Raw genomic sequence first — 21,399 nt, forward strand, 5'->3', positions numbered from 1 at the left:
CAATGACTAGCTGCAAGAATAAAACATACAGCAGAACCTCCTGTTTTGAACATCTTTTAAGGGAGCAATCCTATGGCTGCTGGACAGCGGCTAGATGGCCATAGGATATCTGGTTTTCCAGGAACCGACCTCCCCCCACTTCCATGCTGCCTTGGAGGCCGCGCGGAACAGCCTTGTGCTCTGCGCTCGCAAGAGGAGTGTGCAGCAGCCGAAAAGGGGCATTCCGGGGGGTGTTCCAGGGCGGGGAGGGTGGAAATGCCCGTACAACACATCCAATGTGTCGTACAGCAGCCTCTTCCCCCACTCAGCCCTCCTGTGGCTAGACAGCCTCAATCAGCTGTCTAGCTGAAAATGCAGGACAGGAGAAGCGCAGAGGGAACAATCCCCTCTGTGCGTCTCCCGCCCTGCATTAGATAGGTGGTCACCTCCAGGTTCAAAGGTGGCCGCCTATCTGAATAGGATTGCGCCCTAAGAATTCCATTTTAGAGAACATCCTTCTGCATAGACCCATGTCAGTGTAACCAAAGGTCAACAGCAGTCCTATTTATCAAAACTTTTGGGTTTACAAAATGGTTTGGATATCTCTTAATTCCCTAGAATTTGTATGGGAAGAGAAAGCAACAATATGTTTGTCCTGTTTCATCTAGGTTTTTGTGTTCAGTGGAAACAATTTAGCTAGAGATCTTCAAGGCAAGTTATCTGTTTTCCCCTACATCAGCTTTTCCCAACCTGGTACCCTCCAGACATCTTGGACTGCAACTCCCATCATCCCAAGCCTACCATCCCAGCATCATTCATCATGCTGGCTGGGGATTATGACAGTTGCATTCCAACACATCTGTAGGGCACCAGGTTGGGGAAGACTGACCTACATACAGCTAACTAGCATGTGTTAACATGTGTCAAGAATTCTGGACTTCTGAAATTCTATCTTGCAGAATTTTACATTAGTGTGCGAAAACAGGTTTTGAGTGAAGCTCTCTTCATAGGTGAAGGGAAAATATCCTGAACTGGACCCTTGGGCTTACCCTTTATTCACTTTGGAGGGTTAGGGAAATAACTAGAAGCACTACCTAAACCAAGTTTGCAGGCAGAAATAGCACTCTTCTCTTCTCTATTTCGGCTTGTCTGGGCATCAGAGATTGTAAGAAGGGAAGCCATTACATTGCATACTGTGGAAACCATTGGTGTTGCACAAGCCTTACAGAAACCCAATATCCAGTTTCACTCCAAAATCTCCATTAGAAGATAACAACAACAAAACTTTTTCTGATTGTGAAGAAATGCAGGGTGCAAGCAGTTTCAACCATCTCCTCATAAGCAATGCCACATTGGGATGCAGCTGGATAGTATCAGTGGGGGAATTTGCATCAAAGGATCATAACAAAGCACGTAGTACAGATTAGCCTAACAATTAGCATCCATTTTCTATTCAGAGCATGCTGAAAAGTTGACACCAAATTCTTTCCAGTTATGAAGTTGGAAATTAGATGGCATAGCAGAGGGAGGGAAGTCTTGCTGTTTGAGAACAGTCTTGCAGGGAGTTTCCCAAGTTCTCAGTTCAAAACTTTAATATATTTAGTGGAAAACATAATCTTGATAATTTAGGAGTATTACTTCCCTGGGTGTGTACACTGTGTCCTCTGAAATCTCTATATAAACAAAAGAGCATTTTAAAGTTTGCCCCATGCTACGTATTGTAGGCATAACTAAATTAGGCAGCTGATGTATTTCACTTTTTTTTTTTACAATGAACGAGGCACAAACTTAAATTATAACGTAATAGCTACAGCTATCGTGGCATTTGTCCAGCAAAATTTCCTTTTACATTCTTAAATTGTCTTTTGCTTTACAACTCTATGTTTATGAATGATTAACTAGGAGTAACTGAGGGCTATCTCTCCTCATGTTATGATTGCTGCTTTCAATCCACATGAGATCTTGCATGAGAAACTAGCAGCTTTGTTGTATTTCAGTTTAACAGGGAAAAAAACTGGGATAGAGCTTTAGCTCATTCACAGTTTTGCCAGTATAAGAACCATCAGTCAAGTGCATAGCTGAGAGAGCTTGGGAAAAGTCATCTAACAAGGAAGAGGGAGGGTAAGCAAGAGAACTTTAAAAGTAAAAAGGGTTAGTTCAACGGGGAAACAAAAGGACTTGCTTTAGGGACCAAAGACGCATAATACTAGCCTCTCCCCCCCCCACCCACGCGCACACCTCCACTTAGCTTCTGAAAGAATTACAAATAGGTACCCAGAAGGCCCTGACAATATAAGCCTTAGCTGAGTTTGCGGCCTATTCCTACAAATTATTTTGGTTGTCATCTGGACTTGGATACTCTTAACTACCTGAGCCCTCTTCAGAAATTATTAGTTTGTTGTTTTTATATCCTGCCCTTCCTCACAAAGAACCCAGGCTGGCCCACACACATTCAAGGAACAAGTGGAGTGGGTAGTAGTCCTGTGCACACTGATGCTGCCCCCAGTGTTACCATCCCTGCCATAGCCTGCTGGCTCTACCCCCAGAACGCCATGCAATGTGTGGCAGGTCTAAAGGGGTAGCCTATACATGTTCAGCTGAATGTGTATAGGGATCCCTCATGAAGTAGGGAGTCCCAGTCCCATAGGATTCCTGATCACTTGGAGGAGCCTATGTGCATTCAGCAGAATGTTCCTAGGTTACTCCTATGGATTTTTTACAAACACCAGCATGGACGGTGGCACTGGGTTGGGCCAGTATGTGCATTCCTGGTTCCACTCCGCCTTCAGGCATTCTCTGAATGTTTGGAGCCTAATTTCTAAAGGGGGCTCTGTAATAACTCCATGATAGCTCCTTCAATTAGAGAGCAGCCAGGCCTTTGCCCTGTGTCAGAGGTGTTTCTGAGCACAGGGAATGGGATAGCGGTTCAGATTCTGAAGGAGAACCGTCAGACATGGGGGAGTAGGGATGTACGAAAGTGACTTACCTTTCCGCGGATTATGTTGATGCTGGGGGGTAGGCGTTCCGTCCCTCCCCCCGGAATCCTGGCCGGTGGGGGAGGCGCTCCGTTCCTCCCCCCCAGAATCCTGGCTGGCCGGCTCCGCTCGGCAGGGATTCTGCAGAGCCGCCAGCCGGCTCCACCAGCAGCTGGACATCCGGCTGCTGGCTAGCAGGGATGCAAATGGCGGCGGCCATAGCCACCGCCGTTTGCGTCCCTGCAGTCAGCCGTGATAGGCTACGTAAATGTTTACGTAGCCTATCACGGCTGATTTAAAAAAACAAACACACGTACGCAAATGGCGGCGGCCGTGGCCGCCGCCATTTGCGTTCTTTATTTTGGCACGTCTTAGTCTACGTAAACATTTACGTAGACTGAGATGGCGAAAATAAGGGGAGCGCAAATAGCGTAGCGTCTACGCGCGTGTTTGTTTGTTTTTTAAGTCAGCTGTGATAGGCTACGTAAACATTTACGTAGCCTATCACGGTGTTTTTTTTAAATCTAGCCGTGATAGGCTACGTAAATCTTTACGTAGCCTATCATGTTTGTTTGTTGTTGTTGTTTAACTGGAAATGGCGGCGGTAGCCAGTTGGAAGACCGGCCGCCGCCGCCGCTGAACCGCCACCGGAGCTGCCGCCGGAGCTACCACCGCCAGGAAGATCCGCCCAAGGTAAGTCCTGTCCTGGGGGGTGGTGGTAGGGGGGTGGCAGGCTGTTCCGCCACCGATTTCGGGGGGCCCAATGCGCTGGCATTCGGCCTCCCCGAGATCTGTGGTGGAACTTTCGTACATCCCTAGATATGAGTAGGCCTGCTTCTCAGGTTACGAACGTCCAGATTGATAGAACCAAAGAGGCACCATCTTAAAGTATTGGCAGCCATCCGAGGCAGCCTCCTACAGTGGAAAGTCCCAGAGGAAGATAGTCTTATCAACTGCCTTGTTGACACCAACAGTAATGGTCTGTTTCATATTAGGTACAGCCGGAGGAGCCCCGCTCCCTCGAGTAGCCGCTACTCCTGCAGCTGGTTAGAACCAGTTCCAGCTAGATCGCTTCCTGCCCAGCTTGCAAGGACAGGTCAACTGTAGAGACATGTCAACTACGCATGCTTAATGAAGTTCATGAATATTATGTGGCCCACCCCGCATAGCTAATGAGGTCATTATACTGAATGTATATAAGCTATACCAAAAACATCTAGGGTGTGGTTCTCCTTTGTGGCATTAGCCGCGAGAATCCACCCGAACAGCGCTGTTTGTCTCCTGCCAAATAAAACTGCGTTGGACTGAATCTCAGAGTTCTGTGTGTCTCTAAGGGGATATTGGTATACCCCTCCTAGAGGGAACGAACGTGAGCATAATTTGTGCAACAAGATGGCTGAGCTTGAGGGTCCCTCCTCACTGCCCCCCCTTGAGAGGCAGGGAACAGGAGGATGACCTAATAGATGCCAGGCACAGGCGCAGTGCAAAGAGAGAGAAGGCAGGGGCAGAACTTAGACAGTGTACCCGATTGGCCTTGCATGAAAAGCTGCGCTTAGAGGCCTCACGACAAGAGAGGGACCTCCCCGCCATTAATTTAGGCTAGTGAAACTGCCTCCCTCTTCAAAGGCGGGCAACTCTTGTAAATTCCATTTGAATCCCCTGAAGGCATTCCTTTGTAGACGGAGAGTCTCTGAGAATTTGCATCTGTATGACCCTGTGATGTAATGGATTAAAAGCTGTAGACTGACGTCTCTCATCTGTGTATGTTTGGGCATTGAAGTGAAGTGTGGCCTAAGGGAATCCTGACACCCTGACAGGCCTCTCAAGGTGTGTGCCTCCAGATATTAATATTTGTTGTTCCCTTGTCACTAACAACAAAAAAGGAAATATATGAGGAAAAGATACAGGGGAGGGCCTATGAAAGCACTGGGTCCTGTGAAGACATGCGGAAAGCTTTCAAGCGTCCTTCCACAGACCCCAATTTGGCCACCCATCTCCCAGTGAATAAAATAGGTTAAGTGTCAAGTTAGTTGTATACCCTTTCAATTTAAGTGGGAAATAAGTTCATAAGAAAAAGTGAGCATGCTTAGGTGAACCTAAGGACTATGATGAGTGAGACATACTGGTCAGAGAATTGTGACAAAAAGGAATGTTCCTTTAGAAGGAATAAGGATTTCTTAAGTGCCACTCAAACCAACTTCCTACTATTCTTCTGCAATTCCTGTCTGCATTTAATCTGTGGATTTTGCCCTGTGGTCCTCACCTATCCTGCATTCCCCATTGCCAATAATAACTGAACAGTTGAGCATGGTCTCAAGAGATGAATACAGTTGGCCCAATCAGCTGTGGTATTGGTGCCAAGTTAAAACAAACCATATTGTTCCCTTTTGTTTTTCCTTTGGAGCACCAAACCTTGATCTACCACAGCACTGTGGGAGAGTGTTCACTCCGCACCTGTTTAAAAAAAGCCCACACCAAACAGAATCATGAAGCTGTAATTTTCATGTGTTATTTTATGCAATCAGCTGCATAGTTATAGGTCCCTTGACTTGATTTCAGAGTTAGAATTTACTCCAGTGCCAGCCACAGTATTTTGATTTGTAACAGCTTGAAATGTATTGTTCCTTTGTGCCTTATGAAGAAAATATAATAAGGGTTGTTTCCACCAACTTTGATGCCCCAGACATTTAGCTCTCTGCTGAGAAATTACAAAAATCACAAATAATCTCTTAATGAACTTAATTAATGGAACAAAAAAGTGGAACTTTTTCTGATCATGGCCTACTGAGGCTCACAACATTCAGCCTCAGTTAACGTTTTGGTTTTAGAATATTCGTCGCTTGGCAACCAAGTAACCCTTATCTTTCAGAGGTGTCATTTTGTTAAACTGTATTTTTATAGACTAGCCTCTTCCTTAATATGAAACCTGGCAAATAATATCAAAAAGCAGTTAACACTGAGGGGCGCCCAGGACACTTCAAAAGCTTTATGACATTTATTATTCATGCAACACCCCTGATGCCTCTGTTAATGACCCACATTTTGGCTGTGGTGTAAATGAAAAGACATAATAAGCATATCAGTTGCCATGGGAGTAGCTCCCTGAGTGTTGCTCAGTCACCTTCCTTTGCCCCTCCCCACCCTGCCTGCAACCCTCCTGGGAGAGGCAAAAACATCATGAGATTTATGCTGTTTGCAAACAAAGGGTTAGTTCCTAGAAAGCCTCACAATTCTCCAGAACAACTAGATTACTACACTTGATGTCATTGTCCCTTTGTACCTCTCTACAATAAATGAATGATACTTTTATTGAAGAAGCTTCAATAAGAAAGATGGGCAGGCAAGTCACTTTATGTTGGTAGGTGAACAAAAGATTGTGGGTCGCAAGTTGCGCAAACTTTGAATGCTATTACCTGCCAAAGGAAAAAGCAATGTAAGAAGAGCCCTGCTGGATCAGACCAAAGGGCTATCCTGTCCAGCATTCTGTTTCCACAGTAGCCAGCTAGCTGCTGCAAGGGGAAACCAACAAGCAGAACATGAATGCATTAGCATCTGACTTCTGGAGAAGCATATATAGGATTGTGCTGTAAGTGTGTTACCAAGTGCCTGGCCATACAAGAGCAAACTTATTTTTGACTAATTTTGAGATGAATGACAAATTTCTTCTGACAGAGATTTTGCCTGACAGCTACCTATAAGATAATTATACTATACCACATACCTCAGGACATCAAATTTCTTCCTGCACGTGATTTGTTAGCAACTACATTATTGTGTTTTTATTGATTAACTGATACATAATATAACATAAGGTATTGGCAAGTTTAAAATGTGCACAAAATTATTAGTCAAGGGTCATTGCATGAAACTGACTTTTACAGACATTTGTGAAATCCTTTGCTTGATTACAGAGGATCAAGGAGTCAGAGGCAAAAAGAGTCGGATGTAACCATGACTGACCCACATACCAGAGACCATTGGTATATTTTTGGATCCACCCTGGCAGATTTGTGTTATGACAGGTGTTGACTGCAACCTGCTGTCCTGGATCCATCTGAAAAGGTCATTTCCTTCGCATTAGGCCTCTCTAGGCTTGTGCTAGCCTAGCTTATGTGAAACAATTACATCATTAATCTGTGCAGCACTAGCAAAGCTTGCTGTGCAACTGTGCTACCCATACAAAGAAAGGGTGAGATTGCCCTCTTGGTGGCAGCAGCAATGGCCAGGCTAAGACCGGTCCATCTCTAGCAACTCCTAGTCTGTTATCACTGCTGTTGCTACTCACTAGGGATGCAAGGGTTGTCTCTCCACTGCTCCTTGGTGGCAGAAGTTGCAATGGTGTCAGTTAAGTCTTGCTTTCCAATCCATCCCTCCCTCAGCAAAGTTGTTGTTAGTGTTATTGCGATCTACAGATGTTTGTCCAAACATTTACCATTCTTTAAAAATAGCCTAAGCCCATCTAATCACAAAATGAAGGAGTACATGTGTGTAGAGAATTCATTAAAATCATTCTTGAGACAGGGAGGGAGAGAAAGAGAACAACGGAAAATGAAATTATAACTGCAGTGAACGTGTAGAGCAGACTTCCTGTTAATGTATACAATCTTAGGACAGTTCTATCTATGACAAATGGTTACCAATTTTACTGAGCGTAAACTCTGTCAGTATCAAAAATTTATTCTGGAAGTGAATTGTACTAGTGCCATTGTTCTGTGACATTGGCAACTCAGGGAATAACCTAGTTCCTAATAGAAAGTTGATCCAAAGAGTGTCCCACTGAAAAAAATCATCTGGTTTTCAAGGAAAATAAGAGTGGAAAAATCTGCTGTCATACAGAACTATGTTAGTACTACATATACTAGAGACATTGTTAATAAACAGTATCCCCTCACACATGGATTATCCCTGTAGCACTGCCAATGTCAGTTCCTGAATGGTTGCTTTGCCAAGTAAGTGCCAGTTTTGTAATATACACTTTAGCAGGCATGGACGTAATTCTCACTTTCACACCCACCTCCTGAATTGGCATTCTTTGCCTTCTTTGTGCCAGTATTTCCCATTCAGAGCTGGTATGGCTGTCATGGAAGGTCAATGTACATGTGTTTGCTTGGTAGAAAATGAAACTTGCTGGTTATGGATTTCATCAAAGGCACAGATGAAAGCCAAGGCTTTTGATCCAAAGATCCATGCACACTCCAGTACAACCCAACAATACTCTGAACTCCTCTGCTGGCAAGCTGCCCCACTGATTTCAGTGGAAAGTCCAGTTCTGCAATCAAAGAGATTTTCCCTCTATTCAGATTAGTGGGGAAGCTCTTACATGTATATCATTAGAACATGTGTACATACACTCACAAGGAACCACCCACTAGACTGAGGCAAAATTACATCACTTTCTTTGAACTCCAAATGTTACAGAGCCTTACCTGAAATATAATAGCCAAATTTACACAACATAACTGTGGCAACTGAATGTGCATGGAGGAAGAACCTACATGTCTTCAGTTAAATGTCTGCATGGACCCTATCACATGCATACAACTGTACATAGGTAGGGTTCTTGCCATATGATTGGGATCCCTAGTTTTTGAAGGTTTCCAATCACACATGAGCCCTGTTCATGCATTCAGATTAATGCATGTAGGCTTCAAGTAGGGAGGGAGTTCATGCAAGTTCTGTTCCCAATGTCCAGCAGCACACTGGCTCCACTTCTAGGGTGGGTTTCTTAGTATGTCCAGCTGATAATACAGGGTTCCTGATCATGGGGAAGCTTCTAAGTGTGCACACTTAGGACACATGAAGGCCGGAAGTGGAGTGGGTGCATGCAAGGATGTTGCAGGTGCCCCTTTTCCCACCCCATTTTAAGGTCACATGCATGAATAAGTTTTGAGAGAGCCCTACATGTATATAGTTCTATGCACTTAGGCTCCATGCAGACAATCAACTGCACATGCATAGATCGGGGCAAAGGCCTGCCACTATGACCTTGCCTATACTCCCATGCATGTTCACCCATGATTGTGTCATGTGTGAATAGACCAAATTCAAGGGAGGGTTGCTGTCTCAAAGCTAATACATCAGATGGGTCACTTTAAATCTGATATGGAAAATTCAAAGAAGGAAACAAGGCAACTGTGCTTCTTCCTACCCATTCACCCTCTGGTCTTGACATCCACTCTATCCTGCTGTCAGGAATGAATCTGAGAATGGGGAGTTAGTTAGCAGCTCAGACTCAGAATGGGAACAGCCAGAACCTGTGGAGGCTCCCTCCCTAGTGAGCTCAGATATGGCAAGGCCTTCTTCTCAAGACCTTGGCACACAGATGGCTTGACCTGAAGGACCCCCTCTTTCCTCCTCCATGAGAACCCAGGTCTCAGGGGAGGAGGAGAGTGAGGGGTGTGACTTGAGGGATGGTAGGGTCCATCGCAGAACGAAGCAGGAAAAGTTAGAGGTGGAGCTCAGATGCTCCACCAGGTTGGCTATGCGTGGTAGCCTACGTAGGAGGGAGCAACTGTAAGGGAGGGGCATCCCTCCTAAGCTAGTCTGGCCGGGAAGTTCTTGTTTCAAACTGCGGGCAACTTCTCTAACTTCCACTTTGGCTCCTCTATTGGTATTCATAACTGTGTGGAGTAGCTGTTTCCTTTGTAGCCTGAGAGTTTCCTAGAATTTTAATTTGTAAAGGACCTGGTCGTTAACTAAGAAAGTAGTGAGCCTGAAGCCTGGTATCTTGGAGTGTGTTGATTGCGAAGGGGGAGGATGAAGGAATGTGACACTGCTCCTGCTTGGGCAAGCAGGACTCCAGGAGTGCAATACAGCAGGTGTAACAGGAGGATGAATGTCAAGATTTGTTGGTGGAGGAAAGGGTGGAGAATCCATGTCTCTTGTCTTAATGAGGGATTTGAAATTTTACCCCACTCGTCAACTGAAAAGGCTCCCAAAGTTGCTTATATAAGATCATAACCTCCCAGAGGCCCTTGGTTCGCTGACTGGTGACAGAGACGACCGTGTGCTTCCCTTCTGCTGTGTTAGGGGAACTGGCAACTGGAGCAGAGTGTCCTTTCTGGCAAGCAGTAGGGTACAGCCTTCCAGTGGCCACTTGCTCCTGCGGCTGATGGATGGGATACATGAAAGTATATGCCAAGCATCTGGGTTGTGAGGTAGCCACTGTAACTCAGGGTCCTGTTCCTAATCACATTCGGTTGGTGGTACATACCATTTATTTATCTGAAACTTACTTTCACGTAAACACATATAGGATTGGAGCTATAGGCTTTTATCCAATGTTAGTCCTACTTAGCGTAGACCCATTGAAATGAATGAGACATGTTAGACTAACATTGGATACAACCCATGGCAGCATCTTTCTGATCTTCAAGTATGTGAAATGAATTTTTGCTTCAGAGTTCATATCTGAATTGAGTGAATGCAGCTGAAGTTTTCATTTTGGGGGGAAGCATTTAATTTGAGGAATCCTCCTCAGGGCTTAGCCCTGACCTTAGTGGTCAGGTTCACCTCATCCATTTATTTCTCTTATCAAATCTGTGAGAAGGATGAATGCCAAGTGAAGTTCTGGGGTCATTGTGAGATCAAATGCCTGGTTTGTGTGTATGGTGTTTAAAAAAAAAACACCTGTGAAGAAGTAGGAGTTTTCATTTGCGAATTTTGATTTGGCCCAGTGTAACAGGAGATAACAAACATGAAAGTCGCATGCCCATAGATGGGCTCTATTTGTGACGAAATAGTAGAAGATGGTAAATCGGCTGCTTTTTCTGAAATGTTACCCATATTTTGTGCTACATCAATATAAGCTAGAGAAAGTGAAATATGTCCAAATCCCATAAAAATCAATGGAACTTGATGTGTTTTAACAGTCTGCTTTAAAACAGTCATGTTTTAACAGTCCCATTGCCTTAAATGTGCCATAGAAGGCAAGCAAAACTTAATCTGGATTGTACTACAATTTTTTTACTTATATGTCTAGGCTCCAATCCATTGGCATATGCTAGAATCTTGCAGCAATCAATGTAGCTCAACTACCTACATAACTTCCTAACAATAGCAGTAATAATTACATATAGCACTGAATGTAGTATGTTCACCAATTAAAATACTTTAATGACTTTAATGTTCTGCTGCAGGCAGGCAAATTAGTAGCCCCATGGGGCACTCCTGATTAGAAAGGGGTCACTGAGCTTCATAAAGCCTTTCCTCCATACTACAGCAATATGGTCTGTGGAAAACCTTACCTTTTAAGTAAGAAGAAGGTTGGTAGGATCTATGGAGATGTCCAGTGACACAAAGAAGAGTGATTATTCAAGTCACGGGAACAAAAAAGAGGCCTAGAATAAGAGGTACTGAATCTGAAGAAGCAGCAGGCATGGTGAGGAAAGAACAAATGGGGCATGGAAAGCAGAAATGAATGCAAAGAGGATGGTCTGAATGGGAAGCAGGAAAAGAATTGTAAAAGAAACTGAAAAGAAAGGGGGAGGGGGCAGCAGCAAAGGACTGTGGCAGGGAAATGCATCAGAGAACAACTAGAATATGGAAAATTAAGCAAAGCTTGAAAAGCAGAATCTTTGGCAATGAGGATCATATCAACTGATGGCAAAGCTAATTATCCAGGCTTCCAATATTCTTTGAAGGATAAAATAAAAAGAATTTCTGCTTCTGTCTGATTGTTAGCTAAAGAGAGTCTACAAGGGCATGCGGCTATCTTGGTCACTCAACCCATTATGAGTCATGCAACTGTGGGCCCTACCCATCACCGATAAGAACTCTACTGTTGTTTACATGATCACTTACAGCTGTGTGTGTGTGTGTGTTGTTGTTGTTGTTGTTGTTATAATTTATCCTGGAGTCTTTGATATTGCTAGGAGCTGCTATCTCTCTTTTGGTTCATTTCAACTTGATCAAGGAAACAAATCAACCTGTTCGTTAATCCCAATTCACACCTGGATTGTGGGGAGGGAGGGTAATATTATCATGAGATAATGGTTGTTATCTCAGGAAAATGGATCATTAAAAGAGATGTACAGAGACTTTTAAAAGCCCCAAAGATTATGTATTTAGTTCTAGGGGAATAAAATGGTATGAGCGTCCACTAACTTTTTCTGACAGTAAAGATTGTATTGTGATTGACAAATATGTGGTTTACTACTAGGAAAAGAAACAGGAACAGAATCACCCACTGAGGCAATAATGAATGTGGTCAGCTTTGGCAAAGGACCATTACAAGTGAATATAAAATATACTTTTGGCAGATGGAGGAGATGCTTTGCACTTCTTCTGATGTTTCCTTGAAATATTTATTAGACATTTCAGGCAATGCACTACAGTTGGATTCTCCTGGAAGAAGTATTGAAGGGAAAAGATTGTGCAAAATTAAATGCTTTCTTCTGTCCTGCCATATCTTCAATATATTTATGTTTATTACTATTGTAATGTCAAGCATTTTGGGCATGTAATCTGTCTTTTGTCCCTGTGCCTCTTTCATGAGCTCATAAAAGATTAATTTATACTGTGGAATAAGACCAGTAATTGAAAGCAGGGTTAGTAAAAATAATAAAACAAATATAAACCTTTGACAAGGTTCATATAATCAAAGCTATGGTTTTCTCAGTAGCAACATATGGCTGTGAGAGCTGGGCTATAAGGAAGGCTGAGCGCCGAAGAATCGATGCTTTCGAACTGTGGTGCTGGAGAAGACTCTTACGAGACCCCTGGACTGCAAGGAGGTCAAATCAGTCAATCCTAAAGGAAATCAACCCTGAGTGCTCATTGGAAGGACAGATACTGAAGCTGAAATATTTTGGCCACCTAATGCGAAGAGAAAAGTCACTGGAAAAGACCCTGATGCTGGGAAAGATCGAAGGCAAAAGGAGAAGGGGACGGCAGAGGATGAAATGGCTAGATAGCATCACCGATGCAATGGATATGAACTTGAGCACACTCCGGGAGAGAGCAGAGGACAGGAAGGCCTGGCGTGCTATGGTCCATGGGATCACGAAGAGTCGGACATGACTGAACGACTGAACAACAACAACAACAATATAGTAAGCATGGAAAATAAATACACAAGTATAAAGTTGTAGTGCAATCCTATATGCGGTAGTGCAATCCTATAGTGCAATCCTGTATGTCTACTCAGAAGTAAGCACCCTTGAATTTAGTGAGGTTTACTCCCAGGTAAGTGTGTATAGGATTGCAGCCTTAATCTCATCTGCAGACAGGAAGGATAAAGGGATGTGAACATTTCCCATTAGTGATGAACAGTTATTTTTCTTTTCCCTTTCTTTGTCCTTGCTTTGCCTTCCCCTTCCTTAGAAAGCTCTCATTTTTCTAAGTAGCAGTTGTTTTGTATCTAGAAAGAACCTTTAGTATTCATAGCACATAACCCAACGGTTCTTTCCAAGAGACACTGTGAGTCAGAGCTTTTGGCTAGAACAGAAATATTGCAGAACTAGAGACTGGTCTAGTCAGATAATGACCCCGGTCTCCAGTCTAAGAAGAAGGGAATGAACACCCACCTGCTCAAGCAGGCATGAGAAAGCAAAGGGGTATGCTTATAAGATTAGAAGAGCCATGCTGGATCAGTCGGAAGGCTTATCTAATCCAGCATTCTGCTCCCACAGTGACCAACCAGATGCCTATGGGAAGCCCATAGGGGTGGACGAAAGTCCCTTACCTGTCGTCAAAGGACGTTCGCGGTGGGGGGGAGGCGCTTCGCTATTTGCGTTGCCCTTATTTTCGCCGTAGTCTACGTAAACATTTACGTAGACTACAGCGACTAAATAAGGAACACGAATGGCGGCTCCCTATGGGGGCCGCCATTAGCGTACGCGCTTTTTTTTTTTTTTTTAAGTCACCTGTGATAGGCTACGTGACGATTGACGTAGCCTATCATGGCTGACTTTGCAAATCTAGCCATGATAGGCTACGTGAATCGTCACGTAGCCTATCAGGGGGCGTTTTTTTTTTTTCTTTGATTGCAATGGCGGCGGCAGCAGCCGGTCAAAACACCGGCTGCCGCTCCCGCCCCGCTCAAACACCCGCCAAACCGCCGGCCAGACCCGCCACCGGGAGGGACATTCTGTGAAGGTAAGTCCCGTCCTGGGGGGGGTGCGGGGTGCGGGGGGGGGTTCGGAGGATTTCTCCCCGAAACATGTTCGGGGGGCCGAACACGTTGGCGCTCGGCCCCCCAAAGTTTCGGGGAGAAATTCTCCGCCATCCCTAGAAGCCCACAAGCAGGACTTGTGTAAGAGCGCCCTCTCGCTCCTGTTCCCCCGCACCTGGTATTCAGAGGTGTACTGCCTCTGATACTGGAGTTTATATGCAGCCACTATAACTAGTAGCCATTGCTAATCTGGAATTGTCCTTTTCCTGTTTAAAGTCAGCTAAATTGGTCGTCATCACTACATCTTGTGGTAGCAAATTCCATAGTTAAATTATGTGCTGTGTGTAAAAGTACTTTATTTCATCTGTACTGAATCTCCCCCCACTCAGCATCATTGGATGACCCTCGGTTCTAATATTATGAGAGAGGGAGAAAAACAGATATTGTTGGGGCTAAGGAGTCAGCTCATGTGACACCAATACCACACCAGCTGCATTGGTTGTCAGTGTGTTTCTGAGCCCAATTTGAAGCACTGGTTTTAAGCCTTGAACAGTTTTGAGACCAAGTTACTCGAAAGAACACTTTTCCCCATACCAGCCTGCCTGCACTTTGGCCATCTGCAGAGGTCCTTCTTAGTTGACCACTGCCAAGGGAAATTTGATGGGTGAACACAAGTAAGAGGGCCTTCTCAGTGATGGCCCACACTGCTGGAATCAGCTTCCATCAAAGATTCATCAGACCCCTTCTTTGCAGGTCATCAAGAAAGCTCTGAAGATTCACCTTTTCTTGCTAGCCTTTCCATAATAATATGACATTATTACATTTCTATACTGCCCAATAGCCAAAGCTCTCTGGGCATTTTACAAAGATTAAAAATACAGTATACAGAGATCAAAAGCCATTTACATAAAAACCACACGAACAGACAATATGCACAAGAGAACATATGTGTAAAACAACTTCAAAAAAGCAATCTCAAGCAAACAACTGTAACCATAAGACAATCCAGGATCGATTAAACTTATCATATGCTGCCAAATGCCTGGGAGAAGATAAAGGTCTTAACCTGGTGCCGAAAAGATAACAATGTTGGTGCCAGGTGGGCCTCATAAGCTGCTGGTTCTAGGTAACTTCTGTTTTTATTAATGTTTTAAATAAGTAATCTTTGTTTTTATTGAACTTTTAATGAATATATGGTTATTGAACTTTATTGTAACTGTTTTGAATGGTTCTTATGTTGCACGCTGCCTTGAGAGTGTTGTACCCTTAAAGGTGGCCTAATAATAATTGTAGGTAAATAAATACATGTTTACTCCGAGGCGTTACTGAGTTCAAGGGAGTTATCTTCGCTGCCAGAGTGTACTGCATTGGAGCCTTGCAATCCAAGCCTCTGCAGGCTTATTTGGAAGCAAATCCCTCTGTATACCTTGGGGCTTGCTCACAAATAAATGGGCTGCTCATCCAGCAAAAGATATTTAGCTGCCACAGAGCAAGGGAAACCACACTGAAAAATCCAGGCTGCAGCTGCATAACACTATGCTGAATCTACACATAGCAGTTATACCGTTATCATATGTTATCATAACTATTGGTGCACATGACACCAGTGGGCACCAATAGTTATGATAACGGTATAACTGCTATGTGTAGATTCAGCCTATGTATGCAGGCATCATTTGTATATTAACAAACACAATGCAAAATAGAAAAACAGAAAGTCTACAGATATGATGCCTAACTGCTGTACAGCGTTCAGAAAAGCACACATATGGTGTGTTAACATATTTGCCACGCACTATAAATAAAAAGAGAGTACAATCTGGCTGTTTGTAGCACACCATTCACCTCACTCTGGTTTGTGTAAATTGTGCAGTGGTTTTCAGGTAACAATTTTGTGACAAAAATGCAGTTGGAATAGCATAAGTAGCAAAAGAGATGCAAGAAATTTTAAAGGAAAGAGAATAGGAAAGTGAAGATGGGGAAAACAAATTTAGCGTAATTGTTTACAGCTGCTTAGTGTCACTTTTGACTTACCATGACTCTCTGGATCTTGTGAATTGCTTTTAGCAAAGCATGTCTCAGTTCCTCCTCCCACATAACAAATGGTACCTGGGCAATGTTGCCAGTTTTATTTTAACACTGTGTAACCGATAATAAGCAACCCACACATTGGCAGTCCTGATTAAAATTTTGTGACAGATTGCATGGATATACTGTATGATATAAATACATTTGAAATCACAGGGTGCTATCATAGTGGCACTTGGGAAAAAAATTGGATGCGCCTGAAGTCTTTTTATACATGACAGATAACTGTTCCTAAGAATTCGAAATCAAATTGCCTTTCATTGGCAGAGATATTTAGGATATGTGAGTGAGCAGTTGTGTACTGAACCGTGCTCACAATGTCTGGTGAAAGCCATGGGGGACAAAAGTAGGCCTCCTATTGGCAAGGGTTAATGCCTTTTAAAATGAAGTCCTTAAATCTGTTCAGGCTTTCCCCAAATAATCTGGTTTATGACATTATTGTTTGCCTAGTTATGGCCTTGAGCAACTTTCCTCTTTTTAGATTTTTTTTTAACAATAAGTCACTTTGCAGCTTTAGATACATAGGGAAATTGCTCAGCTTCCCTGGACCATAATCCTCAGCTTTGCTGAGTGGCCTCTCAAATAATTCCCTATCTGCTGCTCTTATTTTTGTGTCACTTACAGCACTGAGACAGCTCCTTGTTCTTAAAGCTTGCCTGTTACTTACCTTGCTATTGATTCATTATATCTTTCCACAGGTCTTGCTACCATACCACTGGTCAACAGACTTCTTGGAATTACAGCATTAGGACCTAATGGATCTTTGGCATCACTTTTGGAAATGGATCAATACAATTAAATAAAGTTTATTTCTTGAAGTTGCTAGATTCTGCTCATTCAGAGTAGTTTGGCCTTGAGCAACTTTCCTCTTTTCGGTAATACTGTTGTTGTTTTTAAACAAGAAGTCAAACTGCAGCTTTAAATACATGGGGGAATCTCTCAGCTTCCCTGGACCATAGTAATCTAATAAATAACCAACTAATTTGGCAATAAACTAATCACAAATTCTTTATTTTCATCCAGAACAGCACTAGTTGACTGAAGGACTCAACTTGCACAGAGCCTCCGTACACTTCATGTGAAAATGGTAGTTTGTTTTTTAAAAGCACAAATGTCATTCAGGCCCATTCTTTTGCTAAGAAAGCAGCCCTGTGCAGTCACCATATAACAAAATTCTATGAGAAATGCTGACAGTGCAAGATCAGGCTGACCAGCAGGCTGTTGCTTCAGTGTGATCAAATTGCTAAGTAGCAGTGACAGCTTCTTCGGAAACCTCTGTTTTAGTGCAAAGAAAAGAGCAACTAAAATGATCAAGGGGCTGGAGCAACTCCTCTGTGAGGAAAGGTTACAGCAGCTGAGACTGTTAAGCTCAGAAAAAAGCTGAGCAAGGGGGGACATGATAGAGGTGTACAAAACTATGCATGGTGTGGAGAAAGTGGATAGGGAGACATTGTTATCCCTCTCTCATAAGACTAGAAGCTGGGGTCAGCCCATGAAGCTGATGGTGGGAGATTCAGGACGGAGAAAAGGAAGTACTTCTTCATACAGTGCATAGTTAAACTATGGAATTCACTTCCAGAAGAGGTAGTGATGGCCACCCATTTGGATGGCTTTAAAAGGGGATTGGACAAATTCATGGAGGATAAGTCTATCAATGGTCACTAGTCCTGATGGCTATATGCTACCTCCAATATCAGAGGCAGTATGTCTATATACACCAGTTGCTGGGGAACTTGGGCAGGAGAATGCTGTTGCACTCATGTCCTGCTTGTGGGTTTCCCTTTCCCATGGGCAGCTGGTTGGCCACTGTGTTAACAGAATGCTGGACTAGATGGATCCTTGGTCTGATCCTGCGTGGGTCTTCTTATGGTCTTATGTCCTTTTAAGTGAGAAAATTCCAATATGTTTCATGTGAGAATAGCTCATAACTTTGCCCAAACAATTAAGGGTTATTTTTTCCACTTTATTTAAATTATTTTTATCCTGCCTTTCTACACAAAAGTGCAGTCAACATGGCTCACAGTAAAACAAGACAAATTAGAAAATACAAACAATCATTACAACCTTATCATTTCAACCTTATATTCATAACCATGAAAAACAGAAGTTCTTTTAAAAAGAAGAGACAAAGGAAGGTTGAGTTTCTTGAGGTTTTGGTACAAACCAACAATAAAATAGTAAAACAACAACACAGCAGTTAAAATGAGAATGTTTGCTGAAATAAAATCCTCTCCATCACTCACTGAAAGGCAGGCAGCAAGAGGACCAGGTCAGTTCCCTAGGCAAGCTGTTCCACCATCAGGGCTCAGAAGGCCCTTTCTCTCATGTCCACTTGCTCTACCTCAGACAGCAATGAAATATGGTGGAAGGCCTCCATACTGGAATAGAGTCCCTGACTCATTCAGGATGAGGCAATTTTAAAGTTGTCGAAAATAGGAAATGAAAATCTCACGGAAGATTGCTCCTTCCATGTCTACAGATAGGTAGAAATACCATAATGAATGTTTTTAAGAAATAGCAGAATGAGAGCCCGTGGGCAGCATAAAAACACATCTGGACCTGTAGGCAACCTACAGGCTATAAATACTGCCTGTCCCTGTTCAAAGGTCACTGTATTCTTGTTGTGAATTCAGACCAACTATGTGCTGAAGGAATTGACCATGATTATACATATCATTCAGGGGCCTGTTTTCCCAAGTGACTCAGCCAGTGGTATCTGTGGAGGGAAAAGCCAGCCATCCTGACTTCTAGGGTAGCCACATCGATCTATGTCAAGACAGTCACGTACAGCCCCACCTCCCCAATAGCTTTCTAAACATTAGCAGTGGTGTACCACAATCTGGGCTAAATTCTACACATTTCATTATGATGTACAGGACCGAGATGGTAGTAAATCAGCATCAGCTGGCCATAACTCTGCTTTGCATATAGATGGTCTCAGGTTCAATCCCCAGCATCTCCAGGTACAGCTAGGAAACAATCCCGCTTGAAACCCTGGAGAGCTACTGCCAGTCAGTGTTGACAATACTGGGCTATACGGACCAATAATCTGATGCAGTATACGGCAGCTTCTTATGTTCCTATGACTCAGAGATGAAAACAGAGAGGAAAGACAACCTTTAAACAAAATCATGTGGTCATTTAACACTGGTTTTCTCATTCCACTGCAGGGAGTAATTTTAAAATCCTGTATCTTTTAAAACATTTGAATACAGAACGTTATGTTCTGATATCTTGTTTCCTTATTTCTCCTCATTTCATTTTGGTAATTTCATTGAAATCAATTGTACTGTTGTGTTACTTACTATTTATTATAATCTGTAAACATGGACAGGAAATAGGAGTTGTATTTTTTAGGAAGGGTAGTTTTTGCATATAGATCCATAAGGATAACATATGAAATCTAAGAGAAACTATAGTTGAAGTTATGCTGCCCAAAACTCTTCTCAGTTGGAAAAAGAGCTTGAAATAAAGAATGAGGTGTCTTAGGTGTAAATAGATTTCCAAAATTAGGAAACCTCCTCCTTTCCAAACGGAGGTAAATAGTAAGATAACATATTTCTATCCCACACACCCTATCTTGTCCACAAGAATGTTGGATAACATCTTTATTTCTGCATGCCAGTAGACCCAGTCCTAACTCTTGACAATAAATTGATCACATATATAGATTACCAGTATATGCGTATCTCTCTCTCTCTCTCTCTCATCCCTATCAACTGCTCCAGTAGGAGATATATCTACATACTGCTTGCCCACTTCCCTCACTACCTCCCAATGTGGGTGACAATAATGGTAATTCTGGAAAGAATCTGAATTGGCCGACTATTATGCATGGGTGGACAAGCTGTTATGCTGCATGTATTGATGGCTACCCAGCCAATACGAGGCCTCCTTACCATTAATGGTATCCTTCTTTTGACTCCCAGCACTCAGCTCTGTAGCCAGTCATGGGGAAAGATGGGTAACAGCAGGAGCCTGCACAAATTGTACTCACCCTGTCAACACACGTTCTGTCAGTGCTCATGTAGTCTTCCTTTTATTCTCAGCTCCGAGGCAGGAGGGATAAAGAGTTGTGGGGGTGGAGATTGGACAATTCTTAGCATTTATGGGCTCTGGAAGGATACACAAACAAAATTGCTATAAAGCAGGCTTTATATATGGGGAGAACTCTAATCTGTACACTTCTTCACAGGGGATTATATATTTTCATACAATCCTACAGGAATGGCTTTGCCTTTCGTTAAGTTGGGTATCATTTGTGAGGATGCTAACGTTTGGAATTGGGAAGGTTCAGACGTGACTGCCTCTAGTTCAGGAACTCCAGGCCCATTGCAAGTCAAGTCCAAAACCAAAATTATCTAATGTTTGACCCAATAAAAGGTAAAGGTGTCCCCAACCAGTCGTGTCCGACTCTAGGGTGCGGTGCTCATCCCCGTTTCTAAGCGAAGAGCCAGCGCTGTCCGAAGACGCTTCCGTGGTCATGTGGCCGGCATGACTGAACACCGAGGTGCACGGAGCGCTGTTACCTTTCCCGCCGAGGCGGTACCTATTTATCTACTTGCAATTTCTTGCTTTTGAACTGCTAGGTTGGCAGGAGCTGGGACTGAAGACGGGAGCTCACTCCGTCACGCGGCACTCGGGTCTCGAACTGCTGTCCTGCTGACCTTCCGGTCTGCAATTCAGCGTCTTAACCACTAAGCCACCGCGGCCCACGTTTGACCCAATGCTAGTCTCCAAAACAGCCACTCCCTTCAATTTCCTATCCAAAAGTACCAGGCAGTTGAGGATGTGGGGCCTCATTAGTTCTATGCAGGGCCAGCATCAAAGCTAGGCATTGTTAGGCACCTGCCAAGGGCCCACATCCCACCAGGGACCCACTGACAAGAGCTCCCTGGAGTAGTCCTTCCACTTCCCCCATTGTAACCTGCTTGATCACCTTCCTCTCACTCTGGCCCAGACAACGTGGTGATGAGAAGGAGAAGCCATAAATGCTACTTCCTGCTTGCTTACTGGCTCTCTGCCTGTCAAGCAAGCAAGTGGTAGCAAAGATGAGAAAGAGAAGGAAGAGCAGTAGCAGCTGGTGACAATGGTGGTTAGAAGGTTGACTCACTGAAACAGAGAGCCCATTGAGGGTTTCTTGCCCAAGGGCCCACAAAACCTCAAGCCAGCACTGGGACTATAATACTGCCAAGGAAATGTCCTGAGCACAAGGATCCATTGGAGATGTCAATTCCAAGGACC

The 21,399-nt window shown here is 43.5% G+C and overlaps 1 protein-coding gene across 6 annotated transcripts in view; it reads left to right on the forward strand.

Moving 5' to 3' along the window:
• LOC146340041 (uncharacterized) overlaps positions 1-17,031 on the forward strand; it is a 160,169-nt gene extending 143,138 nt beyond the window's left edge. For 4 of the 6 annotated variants that reach the window (XR_014784451.1, XR_014784452.1, XM_084810871.1 and 1 more), the window contains 2 exons: positions 12,574-13,006; positions 16,854-17,031. The gene's annotated coding sequence lies outside the window, so the exon portion shown is untranslated. Of the gene's footprint in view, positions 1-6,865; positions 7,017-12,573; positions 13,007-16,853 lie in introns of all 6 variants that reach the window. The other 2 variants (XM_084810873.1, XM_084810874.1) reach the window with 1 other exon arrangement.
• Positions 17,032-21,399: the final 4,368 nt, after the last annotated feature.

This window comes from Heloderma suspectum, chromosome 7 (assembly GCF_057233095.1).
Source record: "Heloderma suspectum isolate Gila_16-S chromosome 7, 16-S_ref, whole genome shotgun sequence".
Taxonomy (NCBI): domain Eukaryota; kingdom Metazoa; phylum Chordata; class Lepidosauria; order Squamata; family Helodermatidae; genus Heloderma; species Heloderma suspectum.